The 20,365-nt window shown below is 45.3% G+C and overlaps 1 protein-coding gene and 3 non-coding genes across 5 annotated transcripts in view; 1 reads left to right on the top strand and 3 right to left on the bottom strand.

Annotated features, from left to right (window-relative positions):
* LOC126188119 (SPARC-related modular calcium-binding protein 1) overlaps positions 1-20,365 on the top strand; it is an 805,467-nt gene that overhangs the window by 141,412 nt on the left and 643,690 nt on the right. The window lies entirely within an intron of this gene.
* Positions 8,213-8,287, bottom strand: Trnas-uga (transfer RNA serine (anticodon UGA)). Its single transcript has one exon. It is a non-coding gene; the product is annotated as a tRNA-Ser (tRNA).
* On the bottom strand, positions 8,514-8,588 carry Trnas-uga (transfer RNA serine (anticodon UGA)). Its single transcript has one exon. It is a non-coding gene; the product is annotated as a tRNA-Ser (tRNA).
* Trnas-uga (transfer RNA serine (anticodon UGA)) lies at positions 8,815-8,889 on the bottom strand. The gene has a single exon. It is a non-coding gene; the product is annotated as a tRNA-Ser (tRNA).

The raw sequence follows: 20,365 nt of genomic DNA, 5'->3' as shown, positions 1-20,365 counted from the left end.
CTTATCGCCATGATCATAATAGTTCTCGTATTTTTCCTGTTAATTTTTTAAGGCTTACGTTTTTACAAAGTATTTTTAAGGATTTAAGAAATTAAGTCACCTTCGACATCAGTAGAGAAAGTCTATTGTTATTACTTGTTTATACTTATTTATTCATGTGACGTCTATTGTCCATACACGTTACAAATCTTTGACCGCCTCTCCTTTATAATTCTGTCACCAAATCTTCTATTCCATAAAAATGAAACCATTGAAGTTGATGTACGGTACGTCACTATTACTTAGCACTATTTAAACATATCTGTTTTGATAATTATCGTGCCGTCAGCTGATTTTTGTATCTACAATGGCAGTTCATTTTGCCGTATCGCGATGTTTCGTTGAAAGCAGGTATTTTTTATCTGTAGCATTTATTCCTTTTTTAAATGTAGTTTCATTTGTAAACCTTGTGAAGAAGTCTCATGGTCAACTCGACCTCTGGGTTGAGGTAAGCTTTACTTCTTTTTTGTCCTTATAGCGTGGCGCTGCAGCCGGAGCTGTAATGTGTTATTTCAAGTAATCTAAATTACAACAAAATTCAATCGCACTCTGCTTACTAAACTTGGTCTCCCAATATGATTATGTTGGCCAATCAGTATGTATCGGCATGTTAGCTCCTGTGTTATTTATCTTAAATCATCTGGTTTCAATCTTTAGCCACTGGCGTGCGGTTTCCTCTGTTTAAATGCCTGACAAGTGTCAATGGTAAAGGGCGCGCTTATCTAACAAGATGACTGATGTTCGCCGCTTGCTATCTCTTTCTTGTTGTACTTGGTCGATCATACGGCGGGGCAACCTTTGCTGTTATAGTTACGTAGAGGACTGGTTTGGTTATTTGGGGAAGGAGACCAGACAGCCTGGTCATCGGTCTCATCGGATTAGGGAAGGATGGGGAAGGAAGTCGGCCGTGACCTTTCAGAGGAACCATCCCGGCATTTGCCTGGAGTGAGTTAGGGAAATCACGGAAAACCTAAATCAGGATGGCCGGACGTGGGATTGAACCGTCGTCCTCCGAATGCGAGTCCAGTGTCTAACCACTTCTCCACCTCGCTCGGTCGTAGAGGATTGAACATTAGTGTTGACAGGTTATTTTAAGGGGTTACTTGAGCTGAATGGAGGTACACATTTTTAATTTTAACCACAGTGACAGTAACACAAATATTTCAACAACAGTGTAATGATTTTATCCGAAATGCGTCAGTGCGTAAACCAGGTGAACTTACGCGGATACTTCCAGTCAGGTCAAGGGTGGATTCCAGGAAGTTTATATACACTAATCAAACTAAATGTACGGCTGTTGTCCTATATCCACGGGAAATTGTCAGATTACAAGCGTTTTCCTGATCAAGAAAGTTGAAAATTTTACGGAGAGGACACCAATACTGTTTTTCGCTTACCCTTTGCTATTTAGGTAGCTTAGACGTGGCGACTTGTTTCTTTCGGTGACTGTAGTTACAAGAGAGAACGCTGATGTTGGGAGTCTGATTATTTTTGGTCAAATTTTTCAACACAATGAAAACGTAGTCACTCTAGAAATTTCATAGTGGATTTTTGCCCGTATTTTCATAGCCATGTATAAATGGGAAACTAAATTGACTAACTTGAGCTCCACTTTTGCAAAACAAAATTTAATTGAAAATACCTGGAAGATTAAAACTGTGTAGCGGATCGGGAATAGAACATGGGACCTTTGTCTTTCGTGGGCAAATGTACTCACTGGACAAGACTCACAATCCACACGCACTTCCTCCAACAACTCGTCTCCTACCTTCCAAACTTCACAGAACGTCTGTTGAATATCTTGCTGAAGTAGCACTCCTGGAAAGGATATAAGTTTGGAAGTTAGGAGATGTGATACGGGCGGAAGTAAAGCTGTGAGGGCTTGGGTAACTCAATCGGCAGAGCACTTGCCGACGAAAGGCAAAGGTCCCAGTTTCGAGTCCGAGACTAGAACACTGTTTTAAGCTGCGATGATTTTTCAAATCAGCGCACACTCGGCTGCAGAGTGAAAATTCATTCTGAAAAAGATTTAATTGCTTAAATTACTTAGAGCAAGTTAGAAAAATCCTCCAAACAAATATCTCTCAACAGTCCTTAAAATCCCAAGTTAAACATTGAACGTCAAATTCTCAATCGACACCTTATCTGCTTTCTCTTTATCTATATACTCTTAATAATAATAAAATACCGATCGATAATTAAATATATCATGCTTTCTAAGCAAAACATGAAAAAATTAGAAAAAATCGCCAAATACTTTGTGAAACGATTCGTCTAAAAGTAAGAAATAAAATACATTAGAGACACATTTACACTGCTGCTGTTATGTGGCCTTGACGTATTTCTGTCTTCTATGCTCGAAGGTGTAAAATAATTCCAAAAAATTTTCAGTGTCAAAAATTATTCAGTGGATAGTTCTTTGAATATCAGGAACGACAATACGTATGGCACAGGAGGTAATGTCTCCCTGACAAATGCTGTTGACATCATTGTTGTTGCTCACTCACTTTTTCCTATACAAAAATGAATATAAAAAATACACTCCTGGAAATTGAAATAAGAACACCGTGAATTCATTGTCCCAGGAAGGGGAAACTTTATTGACACATTCCTGGGGTCAGATACATCACATGATCACACTGACAGAACCACAGGCACATAGACACAGGCAACAGAGCATGCACAATGTCGGCACTAGTACAGTGTATATCCACCTTTCGCAACAATGCAGGCTGCTATTCTCCCATGGAGACGATCGTAGAGATGCTGGATGTAGTCCTGTGGAACGGCTTGCCATGCCATTTCCACCTGGCGCCTCAGTTGGACCAGCGTTCGTGCTGGACGTGCAGACCGCGTGAGACGACGCTTCATCCAGTCCCAAACATGCTCAATGGGGGACAGATCCGGAGATCTTGCTGGCCAGGGTAGTTGACTTACACCTTCTAGAGCACGTTGGGTGGCACGGGATACATGCGGACGTGCATTGTCCTGTTGGAACAGCAAGTTCCCTTGCCGGTCTAGGAATGGTAGAACGATGGGTTCGATGACGGTTTGGATGTACCGTGCACTATTCAGTGTCCCCTCGACGATCACCAGTGGTGTACGGCCAGTGTAGGAAATCGCTCCCCACACCATGATGCCGGGTGTTGGCCCTGTGTGCCTCGGTCGTATGCAGTCCTGATTGTGGCGCTCACCTGCACGGCGCCAAACACGCATACGACCATCATTGGCACCAAGGCAGAAGCGACTCTCATCGCTGAAGACGACACGTCTCCATTCGTCCCTCCATTCACGCCTGTCGCGACACCACTGGAGGCGGGCTGCACGATGTTGGGGCGTGAGCGGAAGACGGCCTAACGGTGTGCGGGACTGTAGCCCAGCTTCATGGAGACGGTTGCGAATGGTCCTCGCCGATACCCCAGGAGCAACAGTGTCCCTAATTTGCTGGGAAGTGGCGGTGCGGTCCCCTACGGCACTGCGTAGCATCCTACGGTCTTGGCGTGCATCCGTGCGTCGCTGCGGTCCGGTCCCAGGTCGACGGGCACGTGCACCTTCCGCCGACCACTGGCTACAACATCGATTTACTGTGGAGACCTCACGCCCCACGTGTTGAGCAATTCGGCGGTACGTCCACCCGGCCTCCCGCATGCCCACTATACGCCCTCGCTCAAAGTCCGTCAACTGCACATACGGTTCACGTCCACGCTGTCGCAGCATGCTACCAGTGTTAAAGACTGCGATGGAGCTCCGTATGCCACGGCAAACTGGCTGACACTGACGGCGGCGGTGCACAAATGCTGCGCAGCTAGCGCCATTCGACGGCCAACACCGCGGTTCCTGGTGTGTCCGCTGTGCCGTGCGTGTGATCATTGCTTGTACAGCCCTCTCGCAGTGTCCGGAGCAAGTATGGTGGGTCTGACACACCGGTGTCAATGTGTTCTTTTTTCCATTTCCAGGAGTGTAGAATAAATCGGAACCGTAAATCAGAGAGGAGTTCCAATCGAACTGCATATTATAGTACTTAGTGCTCTTTCTACGTAACTAACGTATGAGCATTCAATCTGCTATGGGTCTTTGTTTGTGACTTTTAAATGTTTAAATACTTGATTTTGCACAGTAATGTCAACTATACTTTTGCTTCAGTATTACAACTGCTGAACATAATTCCGAGCATATGCAGAGGCACGTTCCTCTAATCTGTTTCATTCCTTACTTTCAGACAAATTATTCCACAAAATATTTGAGCATTTTTTCTAAAAACTTTTTATTTATTTCCAGATTGTTCTCACGCTATAAAACATTCTTTACAGGTTTCATATTTGACCAGAGTTCTTCATAATGGTGCTAAAATATTAATCTGCAGCATATAAGTACTATCTAACCGATTAGTACTAGACAGATCTATTTACCCGGATTGATATTTTTGACAAGATAATTATCTTGTTGTCAGCCGATCCGAAGAAATCGTCATTCCGATAAAAATTATGGAAGGCATCGCTGGTACTTTAATGGTAGGAACATCCTAGAAATGCACGGAATAAGAGTAAAACTCCAAAAGAAAATCCTGAGGGTGATCAACGAGGAGTTGCACTTGGTCTTCTGCTGAGTACAGATTTTAAAATTGCTGCCTCTAGTGACATCATATTATTAACATGGTAAAATATAATTTGACATTAGCATCATAAATACTATTTTCTTTGGACAGTTATTTTGAAAATTGTGTACGCTGCACTTCCTGAAAGTTGTCGCTAGTACTCTTACAGGGAGTGCGGCAATGTTTGCAACCAGTGGTTGTGTGTTTGACAATAAGTATTAACTGAGTGCAGTTGTTATCTGCTCGTTCGTTTTTGTAACGCTGGTACATCATTTCGATCACCACTCTGTAGTCAAGACTGCCAAATGCCAGTGTATTTTGTAAGAAAAAACATTCAGGCTGAGCACGCGTCAGCAAGACATTGGAAAAACAAGACATTACAAGCATTTTCAGTTTATATGACCTGCTTCTGTGATATTGTTCTTAAGGCGTTTCTCCCACCTGTTTATATAGTCAATAGCATTCTACAGCTAATTTCCAATGCGGCTGAGAGAAAACCTAAGGTTCAAGTGCGAGTACCGAGCTAGGTGGCGCAATGGTTAGTACACTGGACTCGCATTCGGGAGGACAACGGTTCACTCCCACGTCCGACAATCCTGATTTAGGTTTTCCGCGATTTCCCTAAATCACTCTAGGCAAATGCCGAGATAATATTGTGAGGAGGGCGAAACAAAGACTGCGCTTTGTTGGCAGAACACTTTGGAGATGCGACAAACCCACTAAAGAGACAGCCTACATTACACTTGTCCTTCCTCTGCTGGAATATTGTTGCGCGGTACGGGATCCTTACCAGGTAGGATTGACGGAGGACATCGGAAAAGCGCAAAGAAGGGCAGCTTATTTCGTGTTAACGCGCAATAGAGGTGAGAGTGTCACTGATATGTTACGCGAGTTGGGGTGGCAGTCACTGAAACGAAGGCGGTTTTCTTTGCGGCGAGATCTATTTACGTAATTTCAATCACCAGCTTTCTCTTCCGAATGCGTAAATATTTAGTTGACACCCACCTACGTAGGGAGAAATGATCATCATAATAAAATAAGAGAAATCAGAGCTCGAAGGAAAATATTTAGGTGTTCCTTTTTCCCACTCGCCATTCGAGAGTGTAATGGTAGAGAAGTAGTATGAAAATGGTTCGATGAACCCTCTGCCAAAGTGTGAATTGCAGAGTAACCATGTAGGTGTAGAAGCAGATGGTTGCTTTGAAAGTGCACGGCCGATTTCCTTCCCCGTCGTCCCCTAATCCGATGAGACCGATGACCTCGCTGTTTGGTCTCTTTCCCCAAACAACCCAACCCAATCCCAAGTGCGAGTGCTCCAGCATGGCTACGACGCCTGCATATGGCATCTCAAATGCTCGACTGTAACATAATTCCAATGGAACATTCGCGAGACTTGTTCATTCATCGGGTGAAAATAACCATATTTCTTTGGAATTATGTTACAGACAAACATTAGAGATGTAGGCAATATTCTGAAAATGAACGCAAGCCTTCGAAAGCCATCATTAAAAATTTTATTACAATTGTGATGGAAACCATGATAGAATCGTGTAAATTTTATTACATATATTTGAGTGATATGACTCTTCTCAGGCGAAGGTGGGGTACCAGCCCAGCATTTGCCTAGATGGATGTGGAAAACCATCTAAAACCATATTATTAGCACAGTCTAGTAGACGAGATAACGGTTGTTAGTTTCTAACATCATGAGATGAAGCAGTTTTGTTTGAGATATTTGCAGCAGGAATCATATTTCCCGTTACAAAGGAGACTCTCTGGATTCCAAAGTTTTCTTTCTTGTCGAGTAGTTTGTCCACGCTGGCGGGCACTTAATTTGTCGAACGTTTGTTGAATCGGATGCGTCGAGTTGACAATGCTGATGTGGTGACCTGATCTCGGAAAGTGCTGCTGCAAAAAAATGGTTCAAATGGCTCTGAGCACTATGGGACTTAACATCTGAGGTCATCAATCCCCTAGAACTTATAACTACTTAAACCTAACTAACCTAAGAACATCACACACATCCATGCCCGAGGCAGGATTCGAACCTGCGACCGTAACGGTCGCACGGTTCCAGACTGAAGCGCATAGAACCGCTTGGCCACACCGGCCGGCTGCTGCAGCAGCTTGGAACATACAGTATTAAGTAGGGCAATGTCTAGCTATGCATTCGCGTGCCCCAACTTTGCAGAATACGGTAGGGCTATGTCGCGGTTAGGGAGCATTTTTAGTTTTGGTTTGTCAATACCGTAATTCGTGCTGCAACTTTTAGGACATTTTTGGTTCAAGCACTTCATAATATGCATGAAACCAGGAAAGAATCGCATAACTCTTTACACAGTTTTTCTACAAAACAATAAATATAAGAAGTAATTTTATTTAAAGCGTTCATTTCATGAGCTTTGTGTCCAATGTTCAGAACAATTGGTTTTGTCAATAACAAAGATTAATAATGTATACATGTTCACATTCTTTAATCCGGTTGATAAATATACTAATGAATTGTAATAGATTTCAAATTATTCTTCATTGGGCCTTCACATTACACTTGCCTATTCAAAAGTTTCTAAAGTAAAACTGTTCGGACATACATTGCAGTTCGCGTGATCCGCGTGATCACGTCCTCGTACAGACTGGCGGTCGCTTTCGACATCAGCAGGAAAGGAAATCCCGAGTTGGTGGCGACACAGCAGTAGATCATCGATGCACGTCTTCTCGGAAGTGTGTGTGAATAACCGTTGATGGGATCGTATCAGTCATGTGGAACAAGGGTCTTATGTCATCTGCTCTTTGCATGGATGATCCAGCTGCGAAGGGGGGTTGTGGAAAGCGCTCCGGAGAAAGTTCGCGAAATATTATTAGTACTTTGGGCTATTGACTACTGCACGATGTATTGCCAGAAATGGAGGGCTGATTTGTCACCATCACCAAACAGGTAGGCAGGTAGAGGACTGCGTGCCCGCTAATCCAAGTCACTGAGTAGGTCCTTGCTAGTGGAAAACAGTCCATGTCTGGGAAGAGAATCATTTGTAGGGCGATGCTGTCAAAGAGTCGTGGGTATTACGAACACCAGCATCTGCCGGACCAAAAGCCAAACATTATCCGATTCACCGTACACAAATCGATGGCCATCGTCGTCTTGCAATGATAATGCCGCCAGGTGGATCCGGTAGAGACCCAACTGGCAGACCTGCTTTCCGTTAACCGTCACATAACAGGTGGAGTGGACGTCCGACGCAAGAGTAGGGGCGTACACAGCCCGCCACACAGTATTCCACCGGACGTGGGGATGTTTTTCTTCTATCACATTCGGCGGAAGCTGCGATTGCAGCGAGGCGCACACTATCTTGGCCTTCGGTAGACGTGGAGGGAGAAGCACGGTCCTGATGTAGTTATATTCAAGAAAGAAATAGCTCAAGTTGGAAAAGGGCGCTGGGACGTCAGCGGCAGTGGCGCGGTAAGTGAGCTCGGGGGTAAGGGCCCTCATCAGTAGGCTGGTGAGGCAGGTCAGAGTGCGTTGCATCTTGACATGCGTGCGTACAAAGAGAGGGCTGAAACTTCCTGGCAGATTAAAACTGTGTGCCCGACCGAGACTCGAACTCGGGACCTTTGCCTTTCAAGGGCAAGCGCTCTACCATCTGAGCTACCGAAGCACGACTCACGACCGCTACTCACAGCTTTACTTCTGCCAGTATCTCGTCTCCTACCTTCCAAACTTTACAGAAGCTCTCCTGCGAAAATTGCAGAACTAGCACTCCTGAAAGAAAGGATATTGCGGAGACATGGCTTAGCCACAGCCTGGGGGATGTTTCCAGAATGATATTTTCACTCTGCAGCGGAGTGTGCGCTGATATGAAACTTCCTGGCAGATTAAAACTGTGTGCCCGACCGAGACTCGAACTCGGGACCTTTGCCTTTCAAGGGCAAGCGCTCTACCATCTGAGCTACCGAAGCACGACTCACGACCGGTACTCACAGGTTTACTTCTGCCAGTATCTCGTCTCCTACCTTCCAAACTTTACAGAAGCTCTCCTGCGAAACTTGCAGAACTAGCACTCCTGAAAGAAAGGATATTGCGGAGACATGGCTTAGCCACAGCCTGGGGGATGTTTCCAGAATGAGATTTTCACTCTGCAGCGGAGTGTGCGCTGATATGAAACTTCCTGGCAGATTAAAACTGTGTGCCCGACCGAGACTCGAACTCGGGACCTTTGCCTTTCAAGGGCAAGCGCTCTACCATCTGAGCTACCGAAGCACGACTCACGACCGGTACTCACAGCTTTACTTCTACCAGTATCTCGTCTCCTACCTTCCAAACTTTACAGAAGCTCTCCTGCGAAACTTGCAGAACTAGCACTCCTGAAAGAAAGGATATTGCGGAGACATGGCTTAGCCACAGCCTGGGGGATGTTTCCAGAATGAGATTTTCACTCTGCAGCGGAGTGTGCGCTGATATGAAACTTCCTGGCAGATTAAAACTGTGTGCCCGACCGAGACTCGAACTCGGGACCTTTGCCTTTCGCGGGCAAGCGCTCTACCATCTGGTGCCGAGTTCGAGTCTCGGTCGGGCACACAGTTTTAATCTGCCAGGAAGTTTCATATCAGCGCACTCTCCGCTGCAGAGTGAAAATCTCATTCTAAAGAGAGGGCTGTTGCTCGATGGTGGACGTGACAGAGATTGAGACCGCCTTTGTCCTTCGGAAGGGTGAGGGACTCATAGCTGACTTTAAATAACAGACATTGACTCACAAAGGAACCCAGTGGAGCCAACATGCGTCCGCCCATTGACTGCGGGGTGAGGAGTGTCTGAGCCACGAGCGCAATTCGCGACGCGACATAAAAATTAGCAAAACGTGTCCGCTGCAGCATGTCCAGCGTCCGAAGTCGATGGTCACAGAGCTCTGCTCGGATCCGACATAATAAGTGTGTACTGTTAAGGGCCACCGGTCGCCGCAAGTCGGTTGTAAAATCAATACCCAAACATCGTACCATGTCGGAGATCGGCAGGGGAGCGACGCATTCACCGGGCGGCCCACGGCCTGTAGGCAACGCGTGAGATTTGCGAACATTAAGGACGCTGCCCGAAGCAGTTCCGTAGGACTCCACGCACTTCAGCGCTGCCCGAACATCGTTGCCGTTCCGAAGGAGGAGGACCAGGTCATCCATGTAGGCCGTGCAACAAAAAGTGTGTCCTCCAAGAGTCATCCCGGTGAAGCTTTGGCGTAGGCCGCAAAGTAACTGTTCCATGGCGAGAGAGTATAGGATCGCAGAAAGAGGGCATCCTAGCTGCACCGATCATTGTACGGGGATGGGCGGCGTAAGACGATTATTGTACAGGATCCTAGATGTCGCGACCCTGAGTAGACGCATTATGATCTCCAAAAAGCTGTCTGAGAATCCTATATTCCGCATCACCGCTGTCATCTACATCTACGTCTACATTGATACTCTGCAAATCACATTTAAGTGCCTGGCAGAGGGTTCATCGAACCACCTTCTCAGTTAACTATTATTCCAATAGCGTGCGGAAAGAATGAACACCTATATCTTTCCGTACGAGCTCTGGTTTCCCTTATTTTATCGTGGTGATCGTTTCTCCCTATGTAGGTCGGTGTCAACAAAATATTTTCGCATTCGGAGAAGAAAGTTGGTGATTGGAATTTCGTTAGAAGATTCCGTCGCAACGAAAAACGCCTTTCTTTTAATGATTTCCAGCCCAAATGCTGTGTCACTTCTGTGACACTCTCTCCCATATTTCGCGATAGTACAAAACGTGCTGCTTTTCTTTGAACTTTTTCGATGTAGTCCGTCAGTCCTATCTGGTAAGGATCCCACACCGCGCAGCAGTATTCTAAAAGAGGACGGACAAGCGTAGTGTAGGCAGTCTCCTTAGTAGGTCTGTTACATTTTTTAAGTGTCCTGCCTATAAAACACAGCCTTTGGTTTGCCTTCCCCACGACATTTTATGTGTGTTCTTTCCAATTTAAGTTGTCGGTAATTGTAATACCTAGGTATTTAGTTGAATTTACTGCTTCTACATTAGACTGATTTATCGTGTAACCGAAGTTTAACGAGTTACTTTTAGCACTTATGTGGATGACCTCACACTTTTCGTTATTTAGGGTCAACTGCCACTTTTCGCACCATTCAGATATTTTTTCTAAATCGTTTGGCAGTTCGTTTTGGTCTTCTGTTGACTTCATTAGTCGATAAACGACAGCGTCATCTGCAAACAACCGAAGACGGCTGCTCAGATTGTCTCCCAAATCGTTTATGTAGATAAGGAACAGCAAAGGACCTATAACACTACCTTTTAGAATGTCAGAAATGATTTCTGTTCTACTCGATGACTGTGACCTCTCTGACAGGAAATTACAAATCCAGTCACATAACTGAGACGATATTCCATGAGCACACAATTTCACTACGAGCCGCTTGTGTGGTACAGTGCCAAAAGCCTTCCGGAAATTAAGGAATACGGAATCGATCTGAAATTCCTTGTCAATAGGCGTAATCAACCCTGTCGACGGCCTGACTGAAATCAAGGGAGGCCTATGATGCACCAGGCCCGCGCAAGAGCGATCTTCTCGCGGTATCGACTCAATGCAGTACGGATGTTGTGAGCGCCTACCGAAGAGGCCTGATCGTGGGACACGACGCATCGGGAGACCCTCCTGTGACGTGCTGTCACAAGCCGGGTAGAGATCGTCACGTCACAGTTCAGAAGCGATAGGGGACGGTAGTCACTGGCAGAGGTTCCACCGTTTGGTTTATGGACAGGAACGAGCAATGCTTCGAGGAACACATCAGGAAGCTGTACTTCAGGGAACATCAAGTAGCCTTATATGTCTGTCCAGGTAGGCGTCAGTAATTGGCGGTAGGTTCTGTAAGACTGTCACGGGCGGCCGTCGGCTCCTGGCGACTTGTGAGGCGCCGGCCAGTATAGCTGCAGTGACTCCCTCCTCAGTCCCGTCCTCAAGTAATGCTCTCTGCGCCGGATTCGAACGGCCGCCTTGTCCACTACCCACCTACAACGTGCTAGACCACAGCGACTTCTTGCGACCGGCACCTTTGCACAGATACAAAAGCACATAATAGACACGTAAAATTTCTCTTGTGATTTATTCGGCATTGCCAGAGTAGAGCACTTTACTACTTGCACATTATGATGTTTTAATGGCCGTCTAAAGGTGTACAAACTTTGAAGTTAATTCGTGAACCCAACGTCATGGCCGCCAGTTGTCAGTCTCGATGTCAAAGTACGGCGAGGGTAGTGAACATTCCATTGTACTGTACTGTATTGTATGTTAACCGGGGACCTAGCAACGACGGAGAGGCTCCGTCCCCGCCGCAGCGGTCCACAACCTCAAGACGACTACTGCAGTCCACGTCACCCCTCCGCCGCCCCACACCGAACCCAGGGTTATTGTGCGGTTCAACCCCCGGTGCCCCCCCCCCCACCCCCCCACCCCCGAGAATGTCTCACACCAGACGAGTGTAACCCCTATGTTTGCGTGGTAGAGTAACGGTGGTGTGTGCGTACGTGGAGAACTTGTTTGCGCAGCAATCGCCGACATAGTGTAAGTGAGGCGGAATAAGGGGAACCAGCCCGCATTCGCCGAGGCAGGTGGAAAACCGTCTAAAAACCATCCACAGACTGGCCGGTTCACCGGACCTCGACACAAATCCGCCGGGCGGATTCGTGCCGGAGACCAGGCGCTCCTTCCCGCCCAGAAAGCCGTGCGTTAGACCGCACGGCCAACCGGGCGGGCTGAACACTCCATAGATATTTCTACTCAAGGATCACATGACATTGCGAAGTAGAGACACAAGTCTAGGTGTGAGGGATGGGATTTAATTGAGGAGGTGAGGGGATGGTGTCTTCGTTACTTTGTTGCGACAGAGTAACAGCCACGGGGTGGCAGGGTTTTGCTACGCAGTAATCGGCGGTGCAAAGCCCAAGCCCGTACCCGCAAGCAAAACAAACGGCGGCTTTATAATTCGGCGGAGTGTATACCGGAGGTGTCGGCCGAACACTGAACACGCGCCAACAAATCGCCGGCGTGTTCTCGGCGAGCGACCCTCGCAAACAAACAGCCGGCATTTTACAGAGGCTCCTGGGAAACCGCGGAAAGCGTGCCTGCGCAGAAAGGGCTGCGCTGTGGCAGCCCGACGCTGAGTCAGCCCTCGCTCTTCGGCCCTCTACTACACTCCACACTGGTTTGTTTACGTTTTGCGGGAGGCGCTCTGCCTCACGCGGATCCGCCTCGCGCTGCCGCTGCCACCGTCTGGTGCAATCCCGTCCGGCACAGCTCTTGGGTTCGCTTCTGGGGTCAGGGGTCACTGTTTGTTACTGTCTCATCCCCCCCACCCCCCCACCCCCCCCACCCCCTCCCCTCCTCCACCTGAATTACGGAAATGTAACTTGCTGTTTTAATTATAACAATAACGCATAAAATATTATTATATAATAATAGTACAGTAATAGTAAATTATTTAATTGCCATATAATACGGGGGCCATTTCATAAATCATGCACATCTTATTTTTTTTACTTACGCGCCCTTTTTTTTACTATCTCTTTACAGTGTTTCAATGGGACTACTTATCTATGACTGATCCCAATGTCTCGAATCTCTATTATTCCACCCAGGTCACCACTTCTGCTCATCTTTCGAATGGCTCGGGTAACGGTAGTAGAAAACTCTTACAGAGAAGCATAACGACTTCCACGCATAGGTTTTTTAAACTTCGGGAAAAAGTTGAAGTATGGTGGACTCATGTCCGAGCTGTATGAAAGATGTGACAATACTTGTTATCCGTATTCGCTCATTCTTTTGGCTACAACACTGCCGGTATGCAGGCGAGCATTGTCGTGGAGAATGCCGCACGAGGTAGCCGCGTGGTCGACGGTGCCTTGCCACGGTTCGCGCGGCTCCCCCCCGTCGGACGTTCGAGTCCTCCTTCGGGCGTGTGTGTGTGTGTGTGTGTGTGTGTGTGTGTGTGTTCGTGTGTGTTGTCCTTAGCGTAAGTTAGTTTAAGTTAGATTAAGTAATGTGTAAGCCTAGGGACCAATGACCTCAGTAGTTTGGTCCCATAGGAACTTACCACAAATTTCCAGATTTTTCTTGGAAATCGAGTGGCCCAACCTCGAACAACCGAGGTCGGTTTTGTGCATTTTTCTGCGCAGGTTTTGCACGACTTTACGATAATACGCTGCTGTGACACTTTCTCAACATGGAACTCTGTCAGGATGATTCCTTGGCGATCATAAGCAAAATTCATCATTTGCATGAGTTTTGATTGAACGCACTGAAATTGTTTTGGACTAGGAGAGTCTGAAGCTCTCCACCCGCTGGATTGTGATTTCACCTCCGGTTCAAAGTCTCTATTCCATGTTTCATCTATAGCGACAATTCGACACAAGAATGCTTGATCTTCACTGTCCAATCTTTGTTTGAGCAAGTTTGGCATGTCCAGTCGTTTCTGCTTCTCTTCAGCAGTCAGTGTGGGACCTATCTCTCAGAAATCTTCCTCTTTGTCAGAATACGGAATACTGATGTTCGAGGAATTCCCGTCCGTTCAGAGAATTCCTCACAAGTCGCATGACGACCTTCTTCAAGAGCATCTGCCACAAATTTCACACTTCGTTCGTCTATTGACGTTTTTCGCCTTCCAGGTCTTGGATATTCAAAAATGGTTGAAATGGCTCTGAGCACTATGGGACTTAACTGCTGAGATCATCAGTCCCCTAGAACTTAGAACTGCCTAAACCTAACTAACCTAAGGACATCACACACATGCATGCCCGAGGCAGGATTCGAACCTGCGACCGTAGCGGTCGCGCGTTTCTAGACTGTAGCACCTAGAACCGCTCGGCCACTTCGGCCGGCTCTTGGATTATCGTTTATGCGCATATTTAGCAAATGTAGTTTACCTACCAGGGAGACATTAAGTAGCATGACTGTCTTTCTTGTAACTTTTTTCATTACTAAGATATGAACAATAGTACGTCTTTCTTAATCCTCTACTGCACGACACTTTTTAAGAATCCAATTTCAGCGAAAAAAAAATCTGGGGGTCAGGTCTGCCACAAAACAGTGTATGACAGGTTGAACATAGAAATCCTGATTTTCGATTTATTCAGTATTTTATGTTTGCTACCATAGGGCAACAAACTGAAAATACTGATTTGTTGGCTCAAAAATGGTTCAAATGGCTCTGAGCACTATGGGACTTAACATCTGAGGTCATCCGTCTCCTAGAACTTAGAACTACTTAAACCTAACTAACCTAAATACATCACACACATCCATGCCCGAGCCAGGATTCGGACCTGCGACCGTAGCGGTAGCGCGGTTCCAAACTGAAGCGCCTAGAACCGTTCGGCCACAACGGCGGGCTACTGATTAGTTGTTGGTCGTTCGGTCACAGGGATATGGAAACATAATTTATGCTGTAATTAAGCATCATTTTACATAGCTTAAAAGTCTAACTAGATATGATATAAGTGGCAGATATAATTCACTTCTTCAGCTGCTTTCGTGTCTGTTTACATATGAGAATTTACGGTTTGCTGCCAAATGGCAACACTTTGCAATAGGGGGTTTAATGGCACCCTCTATTTTTACTCGGCAATTCATTTCCACCTCTCAAGCCCTGTTCAAAACGTATTACAATGCATCGTTCATATAAAAGTGACGTTATTAAAAACTTACCACAACACTCACTTTGGACTTTGACTCCCTTGTATTAGCACACAGTGCAGGTGCCCACGTGCTGGAATTCACAGTAAACTAAAGAAAAAGAAAGAAAATGCGGACTGGTCATTAAGTCACCCGTCTTCAGTGGAAGGTTTGCACCAATAAATTTTACTCCAGTGAAAAGAAAGTAGAAATGCTGTTCATCTATGGAGAATATAAATTTCTTCACTACATCTGCCTATATAGCAAACAATAAAACATTGCTGCAATTTCTGCACTACATTTACTCGTACTGTAAATAAGAAAACATTATTGCAATTACTCTTCTTCTAACTCCATAGATGAGTATTCTCATTTCTACCCTATCTTCGTTGGTGTGCATTGTACTCTCACAAAGATGCAACTCAAGACAGTTGACTGAATTGCCGGTGAGAATTTTCGTGTTGTCCCCATTGGTTTACTGTCAGTTTCGGCAAGTGGACGAGATACGTTACGCCCTTTACCTGCACTGTGTTAGTACAGAAAAGTCAGTTTAGTTACGTTATTTAATTCCGTAATGTTTACGTGAATGGCACACTGTAATACATTTTGACAGGCCTTGAGGAGAGGAAGCAGATTATCAAATAAAAATATAGAGCGATGTTTAAAAACAAGAGTGGTAGTGTTTTCCACATCTTTAAAACGAACGCCGCCCGGTGTGGCGGTGCGGTTCTAGTCGCTTCAGTCTGGAACCGCGTGGCCGCTACGGTCGCAGGTTCCAATCCTGCCTCGGGCATGGATGTGTGTGTTATCCTTAGATTTAAGTAGTTCTAAGTTCTAGGGGACTGATGACCACAGATGTTAAGTCCCATAGTGCTCAGAGCCATTTGAACCATTTTTTTAAAACGAACATAGATACAACGACGGAAATAAGTCTGATTAATGCCCTCCCTGGTAGCTAAACAACATTGACTTGATACATTTTTAAATTTGTTTCAGGACAAAAAGTCATTCGGGCTAGTCAAGATAAATGGGACGCCCTGAATACAGGGTGCACATAAAGTCCGGGAACACTTTCAATTATTTATTGCACAAGAACTAAACATTGTACAGATATCACACATACGTCATTTGGTAATTTGCCGATAGTCAGCGCTAGTCGCAAACAAGGCGAGGTCAGATGCGGAGTGAGCTTTCTGTGTGTTAGGAGAGTTCGACAAAAACAAGTGTGCTACAGCTGTTCAACGGTTGTTTAGAACCAAGTACAGTAAGAAGCCACCAACAAGGAGGCCATTTACCACTGGCACAACAAATTCGTTACGACGGGTTGCCCAGAAATGAGAAGCGAACGTCCCAGCATGAGTGAAGTAAGTGGGGCGCGAAGGAGAGACGTTTATAAGGAGTCCAAAGAAATCGTTGCGTCGTGCATCCCGTGAACTCGAAATGGCTTCGAAGACAACGTGGAAAGTCCTGCGACAGAAGCTGTCTATGAAACCATTCTGGTGCGGAAGCTCAGTGACGACGACAAAGATAAGCGTTTTGAGTTTTGTTCGCAGTTGCAACAATTGAATGAGGATGGTGAAGGCACTGTGTGTGGCGGTACACATGAAAAAAAAAACTTTCAGGATTTCTCTTCAAAATGACATATGTATTAAATCTGTACGATGTTTGGTTCTTGTGCAATACATAACTGGAAGTGTTCCCGGACAGCCGGCCATTGTGGCCGAAGTGTTCTAAGCGCTTCAGTTCGGAACCGTCCTGCTGCTACAGTCGCCGGTTCGAATCTTGCCTCGGGCATGGATGTTAGGTTTAAGTAATTCTAAGTCTAGGGGACTGATGACCTCAGATGTTAAGTCCCGTAATGCTCAGAGCCATTTGAACCATTTGTACTCAGACTGTATGTACATCCTGTCTAAAATGTTTTAGTATGATAATGATGAAAATAATTATTTGCTTGGACCGGGAATTTCAGTTCAGGAAAATAATCTGCAAGTATTAACTTAGATGATAAGTAACCCATGAGATAAAAAACAATGCTAAAAAGTTGGATATAATATACAACGAAGTGAGGATGTTAAGTTCGACCACAACAGCAGACTGTGTAAAAACATGCAACATTTATACTGTCAGAGATTGCTTCAAAGCTTTTTGCAACAACAGCAAAAGAACAACTTCATAAGATTATCCATGTGTCACTTGTGCGTGGCAGTTATTAACTGTAGCAAATAAAATGCACCTCTTAACATATCGCATTTTGTTAGTAACACTTCCAGTTTCGGGGAATTAAATCTCACTATAAATAGTATATATGAGGTGCATTCAAGTTCTAAGGCCTCCGATTTTTTTTCTAATTAACTACTCACCCGAAATAGATGAAACTGGCATTACTTCTCGACGTAATCGCCCTGCAGACGTACACATTTTTCACAACGCTGACGCCATGATTCCATGGCAGCGGCGAAGGCTTCTTTAGGAGTCTGTTTTGACCACTGGAAAATCGCTGAGGCAATAGCAGCACGGCTGGTGAATGTGCGGCCACGGAGAGTGTCTTTCATTGTTGGAAAAAGCCAAAAGTCACTAGGAGCCAGGTCAGGTGAGTAGCGAGCATGAGGAATCACTTCAAAGTTTTTATCACGAAGAAACTGTTGCATAACGTTAGCTCGATGTGCGGGTGCGTTGTCTTGGTGAAACAGTACACGCGCAGCCCTTCCCGGACGTTTTTGTTGCAGTGCAGGAAGGAATTTATTTTTCAAAACATTTTCGTAGGATGCACCTGTTACCGTAGTGCCCTTTGGAACGCAATGGGTAAGGATTACGCCCTCGCTGTCCCAGAACATGGATACCATCATTTTTTCAGCACTGGCGGTTACCCGAAATTTTTTTGGTGGCGGTGAATCTGTGTGCTTCCATTGAGCTGACTAGCGCATTGTTTCTGGATTGAAAAATGGCATCCACGTCTCATCAATTGTCACAACCGACGAAAAGAAAGTCCCATTCATGCTGTCGTTGCGCGTCAACATTGCTTGGCAACATGCCACACGGGCAGCCATGTGGTCGTCCGTCAGCATTCGTGGCACCCACCTGGATGACGCTTTTCGCATTTTCAGGTCGTCATGCAGGATTGTGTGCACAGAACCCACAGAAATGCCAACTCTGGATGCGATCTGTTCAACAGTCATTCGGCGATCCCCCAAAACAATTCTCTCCACTTTCTCGATCATGTCGTCAGACCAGCTTGTGCGAGCCGAAGGTTGTTTCGGTTTGTTGTCACACGATGTTCTGCCTTCATTAAACTGTCGCACCCATAAACACACTTTCGACACATCCATAACTCCATCACCACATGTCTCCTTCAACTGTCGATGAATTTCAATTGGTTTCACACCACGCAAATTCAGAAAACGAATGATTGCACGCTGTTCACGTAAGGAAAACGTCGCCATTTTAAGTATTTAAAACAGTTCTCATTCTCGCCGCTGGCTGTAAAATTCCATCTGCCGTACGGTGCTGCCATCTCTGGGACGTATTGACAATGAACGCGGCCTCATTTTAAAACATTGCGCAGGTTTCTATCTCTTTCCAGTCCGGAGAAAAAAAATCGGAGGCCTTAGAACTTGAATGCACCTCGTATGGTAGTGAAATATGGACTATGGGGAAACTAGAATAGAAAAGGATCGAAGCAACTGATATGTGTTACTACAGACGAATCTGGAAAATTAGGTGAACTGGTAAGATAAGTAATGAGAAGTTCCGCCAGAGAATGGAGAAGGAAAGGAATGTATGGAAAACACTGACAAGGAGAAGGTGCAGGATGATAGGACATCTGTTAAGACATATGGGAATAACTTCTGTGGTACTACAGGGAGCTGTAGATGGCAAAACTGTAGAGGAAGACAGAGACTCAATACATCCAGAAAATAATTTGAGGACGTATGAAGAGATTGGCACAGAAGAGAAATTCGTGGCGGGCTGCATCAAACTTGTTAGAAGACTGATGACTCAAAAAAAAAAAATGATTGAAAGACAACGTTATACTGAAGGGACAATATTCAGAACACTGAATAAAAGACAGAAGAGAAACATTAATAAATTTCCACAAAACAACGACGATACCATCTATACTTTACGCCAGCAGGACTTGGTCAATATCAGCTGGAAATGAACAAAGAATACAAGCTGCGGAAAAGAGGCTTCTAAGAAGAGCATCTGGCCATAAAGTGTATGATATGATAAGAAGTGCAACAGTCGGACAAGAACTAGGACTTTAAAGCATAAATGAACAGATAAAGGAGTATAGAAATAAATCATCAGAGATCATGTCACAATAATGAATGAAAACAGAAGGCTTAAAATAGTAATGTATCATCGACCAACAGGGAAAAGTAATAAGGTAGGCAATACTGCGGTGGAGAGCTCGGACAGAAATTAACCAGAGACGATAGAGGCACTGAACAAGGGAACGAGCATATGGAATAAGTTCACAGGTACGTGAGTGGCTGGAAGACTTCTTAAATAACAGAACCCAGAATGTTGTCCTCGAGGACGAGTGTTCATCAGAGACAATGGTATCGTCAGGAATGCCCCAGGAAAGTGTGACAGGACCGCTGTTGTTCTGTATATACATACATGATGTGACGGATAGGGTGGACAGCAAAATGTGGTTGTTTGCTGATGATGCCATGGTGTACGATAAGTGACTGTAGGAAGATACAAGACGACTTAGACAAAATTTCCAGTTGGTTTGATGAATGGCAGCTAGCCGTAAATGTGGAAAAATGTAAGTGAATGCGGCTGAATAAGAAAATTAAACCTGTAATGTTCGGATACAGTAGTAAACGTGTCCTTCTCGACACAAAAAAGTCGTTTAAATATTTGGGCGTAACGTAGCAAAGCGATATGAGATGGAAGGAGCATGTGAGAACTGTGGTAGCGAATGCTAATGGTCGACTTCAGTTTACTGGGAGAATTTTAGGAAAGTTGTTCACCGGTTCTTGAAAGGAGGGTATAAGATGAACACCAACAAAAGCAAAACGAGGATTATGGAATGGTG

The sequence above is a fragment of the Schistocerca cancellata genome, chromosome 5, assembly GCF_023864275.1.
Source record: "Schistocerca cancellata isolate TAMUIC-IGC-003103 chromosome 5, iqSchCanc2.1, whole genome shotgun sequence".
Lineage (NCBI taxonomy): Eukaryota > Metazoa > Arthropoda > Insecta > Orthoptera > Acrididae > Schistocerca > Schistocerca cancellata.
Note: the sequence above shows the minus strand (reverse complement) of the source record. Positions and strands in the feature narration are given on the sequence as shown.